Source organism: Harmonia axyridis, chromosome X, assembly GCF_914767665.1.
Source record: "Harmonia axyridis chromosome X, icHarAxyr1.1, whole genome shotgun sequence".
Lineage (NCBI taxonomy): Eukaryota > Metazoa > Arthropoda > Insecta > Coleoptera > Coccinellidae > Harmonia > Harmonia axyridis.
In genome coordinates this window covers 33143758-33151713 of record NC_059508.1, presented here as the reverse complement: position 1 = coordinate 33151713, position 7956 = coordinate 33143758, and the positions used below count along the sequence as shown (strand labels likewise).

At 42.2% G+C, this 7956-nt stretch overlaps 1 non-coding gene across 1 annotated transcript; it reads right to left on the bottom strand.

Moving 5' to 3' along the window:
* Positions 1-4474: 4474 nt before the first annotated feature.
* Positions 4475-4593, bottom strand: LOC123687755. Its single transcript, XR_006749464.1, has one exon. It is a non-coding gene; the product is annotated as a 5S ribosomal RNA (ribosomal RNA).
* Positions 4594-7956: the final 3363 nt, after the last annotated feature.

Sequence of the window (7956 nt, the reverse complement as noted above, 5' to 3'; positions counted from 1 at the left end):
GTCATGGCAAGTTATTTCCCACAATCCATTCCCCAATCAACGTACATCCCAGAAAAAATCATCTCTCTAACTATCCTAGTTCAAAAGTTGTATCGGAACATTTTCACGTCGAAAATATATCTCTAAGTCCAGACCGATGCACCACGTAATCTCGGGCAGACCGATGCACAACGTAAATGACGATCGGGACCGGGGCGATCGGTCGTATCTGACACCGCCGGCTCGGTTCTAACATCGTCAATGAGTCGGGGTTGTAAAAAAGGACGTGAACATTTTTCCTTATAAAAATCAAACCCGACCATGGATTTTGATTCTGATTGTTGATTATCGCTACTAGAACATATAAGGAGGCAACCAAATCAAATTTGAGAAAATTCCACGATCAGAAAATTTTTTTCGAAAAAAAAAAAAAATCGTAATCACCTCGGTCATGGCGAGTTATTTTCCGTATTTCATTCCACAATCAACGTACAACATAGAAGAAATCATCTCTCTAACTATCCTGGTTCAAAAGTTGTATCGGAACATTTCACGTCGTAATATCTCGCCAAGTCCAGACCTCGGCGATAGGTAGTATCTGACACCGTCCGCTCGGGACTGACATCGACTTGGACTCGGGCTGATGATGGGGAGGCGTTTAAGGACGTGAACATTTTTCCTTATAAAAATTAAAGTCGACAATGAATATTGATTCTGATTACTGATTTACGCTTTAAAAACACATTAGAAGGCAACCAAATCGAATTTGAGGAAATTCCACGATCAGAAAATTTTTTTCGAAAAAAAAAAAAATCCGAAAAATATTTTTCGATTCCGATTACTGATTTACTCTTTTAGAACACATTAGGAGGCAACCAAATCAAATTTGAGAAAATTCCACAATCAGAAAATTTTTTTCGAAAAAAAAAAAAATTCGAGGACACCTCGGTCATGGCAAGTTATTTCCCACAATCCATTCCCCGATCCACGTACATCCCAGAAAAAATCATCTCTCTAACTATCCTGGTTCAAAAGTTGTATCGGAACATTTTCACGTCGAAAATATATCTCTAAGTCCAAACCGATGCACCACGTAAACTAGGGCAGACCGATGCACCACGTAATATCGGGCAGACCGATGCAGAACGTAAACTCGATCATACCGATGCTTCACGTAATCTCGATCTTACCGATGCACCACGTAAACAAGGGCAGACCGATGCAGAACGTAAAGTAGATCTTACCGATGCACCACGTAATCTCGATCTTACCGATGCACCACGTAATCTCCATCTTACCGATGCACCACGTGAACTGGATCTTACCGATGCAGAACGTGAATTGGATCTTACCGATGCAGAACGTGAATTGGATCTTACCGATGCACCACGTAAACTCGATCATACCGATGCACCACGTAATCTCGGGCAGACCGATGCACAACGTAAATGACGATCGGGACCGGGGCGATCGGTCGTATCTGACACCGCCGGCTCGGTTCTAACATCGTCAATGAGTCGGGGTTGTAAAAAAGGACGTGAACATTTTTCCTTATAAAAATCAAACCCGACCATGGATTTTGATTCTGATTGTTGATTATCGCTACTAGAACATATAAGGAGGCAACCAAATCAAATTTGAGAAAATTCCACGATCAGAAAATTTTTTTCGAAAAAAAAAAAAAATCGTAATCACCTCGGTCATGGCGAGTTATTTTCCGTATTTCATTCCACAATCAACGTACAACATAGAAGAAATCATCTCTCTAACTATCCTGGTTCAAAAGTTGTATCGGAACATTTCACGTCGTAATATCTCGCCAAGTCCAGACCTCGGCGATAGGTAGTATCTGACACCGTCCGCTCGGGACTGACATCGACTTGGACTCGGGCTGATGATGGGGAGGCGTTTAAGGACGTGAACATTTTTCCTTATAAAAATTAAAGTCGACAATGAATATTGATTCTGATTACTGATTTACGCTTTAAAAACACATTAGAAGGCAACCAAATCGAATTTGAGGAAATTCCACGATCAGAAAATTTTTTTCGAAAAAAAAAAAAATCCGAAAAATATTTTTCGATTCCGATTACTGATTTACTCTTTTAGAACACATTAGGAGGCAACCAAATCAAATTTGAGAAAATTCCACAATCAGAAAATTTTTTTCGAAAAAAAAAAAAATTCGAGGACACCTCGGTCATGGCAAGTTATTTCCCACAATCCATTCCCCGATCCACGTACATCCCAGAAAAAATCATCTCTCTAACTATCCTGGTTCAAAAGTTGTATCGGAACATTTTCACGTCGAAAATATATCTCTAAGTCCAAACCGATGCACCACGTAAACTAGGGCAGACCGATGCACCACGTAATATCGGGCAGACCGATGCAGAACGTAAACTCGATCATACCGATGCTTCACGTAATCTCGATCTTACCGATGCACCACGTAAACAAGGGCAGACCGATGCAGAACGTAAAGTAGATCTTACCGATGCACCACGTAATCTCGATCTTACCGATGCACCACGTAATCTCCATCTTACCGATGCACCACGTGAACTGGATCTTACCGATGCAGAACGTGAATTGGATCTTACCGATGCAGAACGTGAATTGGATCTTACCGATGCACCACGTAAACTCGATCATACCGATGCACCACGTAATCTCGGGCAGACCGATGCACAACGTAAATGACGATCGGGACCGGGGCGATCGGTCGTATCTGACACCGCCGGCTCGGTTCTAACATCGTCAATGAGTCGGGGTTGTAAAAAAGGACGTGAACATTTTTCCTTATAAAAATCAAACCCGACCATGGATTTTGATTCTGATTGTTGATTATCGCTACTAGAACATATAAGGAGGCAACCAAATCAAATTTGAGAAAATTCCACGATCAGAAAATTTTTTTCGAAAAAAAAAAAAAATCGTAATCACCTCGGTCATGGCGAGTTATTTTCCGTATTTCATTCCACAATCAACGTACAACATAGAAGAAATCATCTCTCTAACTATCCTGGTTCAAAAGTTGTATCGGAACATTTCACGTCGTAATATCTCGCCAAGTCCAGACCTCGGCGATAGGTAGTATCTGACACCGTCCGCTCGGGACTGACATCGACTTGGACTCGGGCTGATGATGGGGAGGCGTTTAAGGACGTGAACATTTTTCCTTATAAAAATTAAAGTCGACAATGAATATTGATTCTGATTACTGATTTACGCTTTAAAAACACATTAGAAGGCAACCAAATCGAATTTGAGGAAATTCCACGATCAGAAAATTTTTTTCGAAAAAAAAAAAAATCCGAAAAATATTTTTCGATTCCGATTACTGATTTACTCTTTTAGAACACATTAGGAGGCAACCAAATCAAATTTGAGAAAATTCCACAATCAGAAAATTTTTTTCGAAAAAAAAAAAAATTCGAGGACACCTCGGTCATGGCAAGTTATTTCCCACAATCCATTCCCCGATCCACGTACATCCCAGAAAAAATCATCTCTCTAACTATCCTGGTTCAAAAGTTGTATCGGAACATTTTCACGTCGAAAATATATCTCTAAGTCCAAACCGATGCACCACGTAAACTAGGGCAGACCGATGCACCACGTAATATCGGGCAGACCGATGCAGAACGTAAACTCGATCATACCGATGCTTCACGTAATCTCGATCTTACCGATGCACCACGTAAACAAGGGCAGACCGATGCAGAACGTAAAGTAGATCTTACCGATGCACCACGTAATCTCGATCTTACCGATGCACCACGTAATCTCCATCTTACCGATGCACCACGTGAACTGGATCTTACCGATGCACCACGTAATCTCAATCTTACCGATGCACCACGTGAACTGGATCTTACCGATGCAGAACGTGAATTGGATCTTACCGATGCACCACGTAAACTCGATCTTACCGATGCACCACGTAATCTCGATCTTACCGATGCACCACGTGAACTGGATCTTACCGATGCAGAACGTGAATTGGATCTTACCGATGCACCACGTAAACTCGATCTTACCGATGCACCACGTAATCTCAATCTTACCGATGCACCACGTGAACTGGATCTTACCGATGCAGAACGTGAATTGGATCTTACCGATGCACCACGTAAACTCGATCTTACCGATGCACCACGTAATCTCAATCTTACCGATGCACCACGTGAACTGGATCTTACCGATGCAGAACGTGAATTGGATCTTACCGATGCACCACGTAAACTCGATCTTACCGATGCACCACGTAATCTCGATCTTACCGATGCACCACGTGAACTGGATCTTACCGATGCAGAACGTGAATTGGATCTTACCGATGCACCACGTAAACTCGATCTTACCGATGCACCACGTAATCTCAATCTTACCGATGCATCACGTAATCTCGATCTTACCGATGCAGAACGTAAACTCGATCATACCGATGCACCACGTTATCTCGGCAGACCGATGCAGAACGTAAAAAAAAAGCTTACAGCACGCGGTGTTCCCAAGCGGTCACCCATCCAAGTACTAACCGCGCCCGACGCTGCTTGGCTTCAGTGTTCTGACGAGAACTGGCAATTTCAGCGTGGTATGGCCGTAAACAACAAATATAGCGATATTTTCTATGATATCTCACTTTTTGGGAGCGGAAAGGACGTGAACGTTTTTCCTTATAAAAAATGAAATAACTTTTGGATATTAATTCTGATTGTTGATTTAAGTTTTAAGAACACATTAGGACATATCTCAATGAAATTTGAGGGATTTCCGAAATCGAAAAATATTTTTCGAAAAAAAAAAAAAATCCCAGAAGACCTCGGTCATCTCAAGTTTATTTCCATATTCTATTACACAATCAACGTACATCACAAAAGGAACCATCTCTCTAACTATCACAGTTAAATTTTTGTATCGGAACATTTCACGTCGGAATATCTCGCTAAGTCCAGACCGGGGAGATCGGTCGCATTTGACACCGTCCGCTCCGGTCTAACATCGTCTTGGAGTCGGGGTAACGATGGAGAGGCGTTTAAGGACGTGAACATTTTTCCTTATAAAAATTAAAGTCGACAATGAATATTGATTCTGATTACTGATTTACTCTTTTAGTACACATTAGAAGGCAACGCAATCAGATTTGAGGAAATTTCAAGATCAGAAAATTTTTTTCGAAAAAAAAAAAAATTCAAGAACACCTGGGTCATGGCAAGTTATTTCCCACAATCCATTCCACAATCAACGTACAACATAGAAGAAATCATCTCTCTAACTATCCTGGTTCAAAAGTTGTATCGGAACATTTCACGTCGAAATACCTCGCCAAGTCCAGACCGGGGCGATAGGTAGTATCTGACACCGTCCGCTCGGGACTGACATCGACTTGGACTCGGGCTAATGATGGGGAGGCGTTTAAGGACGTGAACATTTTTCCTTATAAAAATTAAAGTCGACAATGAATATTGATTCTGATTACTGATTTACGCTTTAAAAACACATTAGAAGGCAACCAAATCAAATTTGAGGAAATTCCAAAATCAGAAAATTTTTTTTCAAAAAAAAAAAAATCCGAAAAATATTTTTCGATTCTGATTACTGATTTACTCTTTTAGAACACATTAGAAGGCAACGAAATCAAATTTGAGTGAAATCCAAAATCAGAAAATATTTTTCGAAAAAAAAAAAAAATTCGAGAACACCTCGGTCATGGCAAGTTATTTTCCACAATCCATTCCCCAATCAACGTACATCCCAGAAAAAATCATCTCTCTAACTATCCTGGTTCAAAAGTTGTATCGGAACATTTTCACGTCGAAAATATATCTCAGAGTCCAGACCGATGCAGAACGTAAACTCGATCATACCGATGCTTCACGTAATCTCGATCTTACCGATGCACAACGTAAACTAGATCACACCGATGCAGAACGTAAACTCGATCATACCGATGCACCACGTAAACTCAGGCAGACCGATGCAGAACGTGAACTCGATCTTACCGATGCACCACGTAATCTCGATCTTACCGATGCACCACGTAAACTCGGGCAGACCGATGCAGAACGTGAACTCGATCTTACCGATGCACCACGTAAACTAGGGCTGACCGATGCATCACGTAAACGACGATCGAGAGGCGCGAAAGGACGTGAACGTTTTTCATTATAAAAATTGAAATAAATGATAAATAATGATTCTGATTGTTGGTTATCATTTTTAATAAGCATTAGGAGGCAACCAAATGAAATTTGAGGAAATTCCGATAATAGAAAATTTTTTCGAAAAAAAAAAAAAATTCATGAAATCCTCGGTCATCGCAAAATATTTACCATATTCTGTTCGATAATCAACGTATATTTAAGAAGGAATCATATCTGTATCTATCTTGGTTCAAATTTTGTATCGGAACATTTTGACCAAAGTCCGAGCTTCGGCCGAAACAGACACCGCTGACCTGGCCTATCGATCGACCGAGAGTCGGGGATAGAGCGTAAGTGTTGTCTGGAGGGGAACCCTGTGCTCTCCTGACATATATAGGGAAGGTGGTCGCGTTGGGCGATGCAGAACGTTTGGATCGGGAATTATATTTTTGGTTCAGCTATTGGAATATGGTTTATTGTTGGTATATATTGGCGAAATAACGTTCTTACTGACTGGGGATATTCATAAAAATGAGTCCGGAGATTTTCAGATCGAAGTCCGAGTGATCCGACTTGGAAGGCGTGTTGGGTGGGTCGAGATGGCTTAGATAGATCAGACGAGGCGGGCTAAGTGTTGACGTCATGCATCGGTCCATTTTCAGATTGAGTCCGAGTAATCCGACTTTGAAAGAGTGTTGGGTGCGTCGAGACTGTTTAGATAGATCGGACGAGGCGGACTAGGTGTTAACGACATGCATCGGTATATTTTCTGATCGGAGTCCGAAGAAATCGGCCCTAGTAGGCGCAGCGGACGGTCGAGACGGCCTCGGTGGGTCGGATCGATCGGGAAAAGTTTGCTAAATCGTGTCTGGAGGGGAACCTTGGGTTCTCCTGACATATATAGGGGATAAGGTTTGGGTGAACGATTCTTCACGTAAAAGTTGAGTAATTTATTTTTCGATAAGCTTTTGGATATTGATGAGAAGTATATGTATATCTTCGATTAAAAGAATTCTTACCGTCTCCATGTATATTATATTAGATATATAAGAAATAGTTAACGTGATGCATCGGCCGATTTCCGGATCGGAGTTCGAGAGATGCGACTTTCGATGCGCGATGGGTGGTTCGAGACGGCCTAGATCGATCGGACGAGGCGGACTAGGTGTTAACGACATGCATCGGCGGATTTTCTGATCGGAGTCCGAAGAAATCAGCTCTAGTAGGCGCGGCGAACGGTCGAAACGGCCTCGATCGATCGGACGAGGCGGACTAGGTGTTAACGACATGCATCGGCGGATTTTCTGATCGGAGTCCGAAGAAATCAGCTCTAGTAGGCGCGGCGAACGGTCGAAACGGCCTCGGTGGGTCGGATCGATCGGGAAAAGTTTGCTAAATCGTGTCTGGAGGGGAATCCGGGGTTCTCCTGACATATATAGAAGGGGTGGAGAATGGGTCCTGTCCTAGACTGTTTGGAGTTCTTTTTAGGATGATATTCAGTTGGTAAGTGGTAGACCCGAATCCGACCTCGGCGTTTGGGTACTGGCAAGGTGTGTTGGTTTCGGCTTTCGCATCTTGGGTCGCTTTCGTCAACCTCATGCAGCGAGGTCGCGGTCCGCTTCGTCTCTTTGTAGTCGAATGGCCTTTAAGCGACCAACCTTAAAATCGTGATCCTCTGCCCGTTGCGGGTTATGTTCACAAAAAATTTGCAACCACTCAATTCGTTCCGAGCGACAAATATTGTTGAATCTCGAATCACCGTGTCGTTATATTCACATGTATAGCGAAGGGTCGAGATGGAATGTGTATAAGAAATTAGTTGATAGCC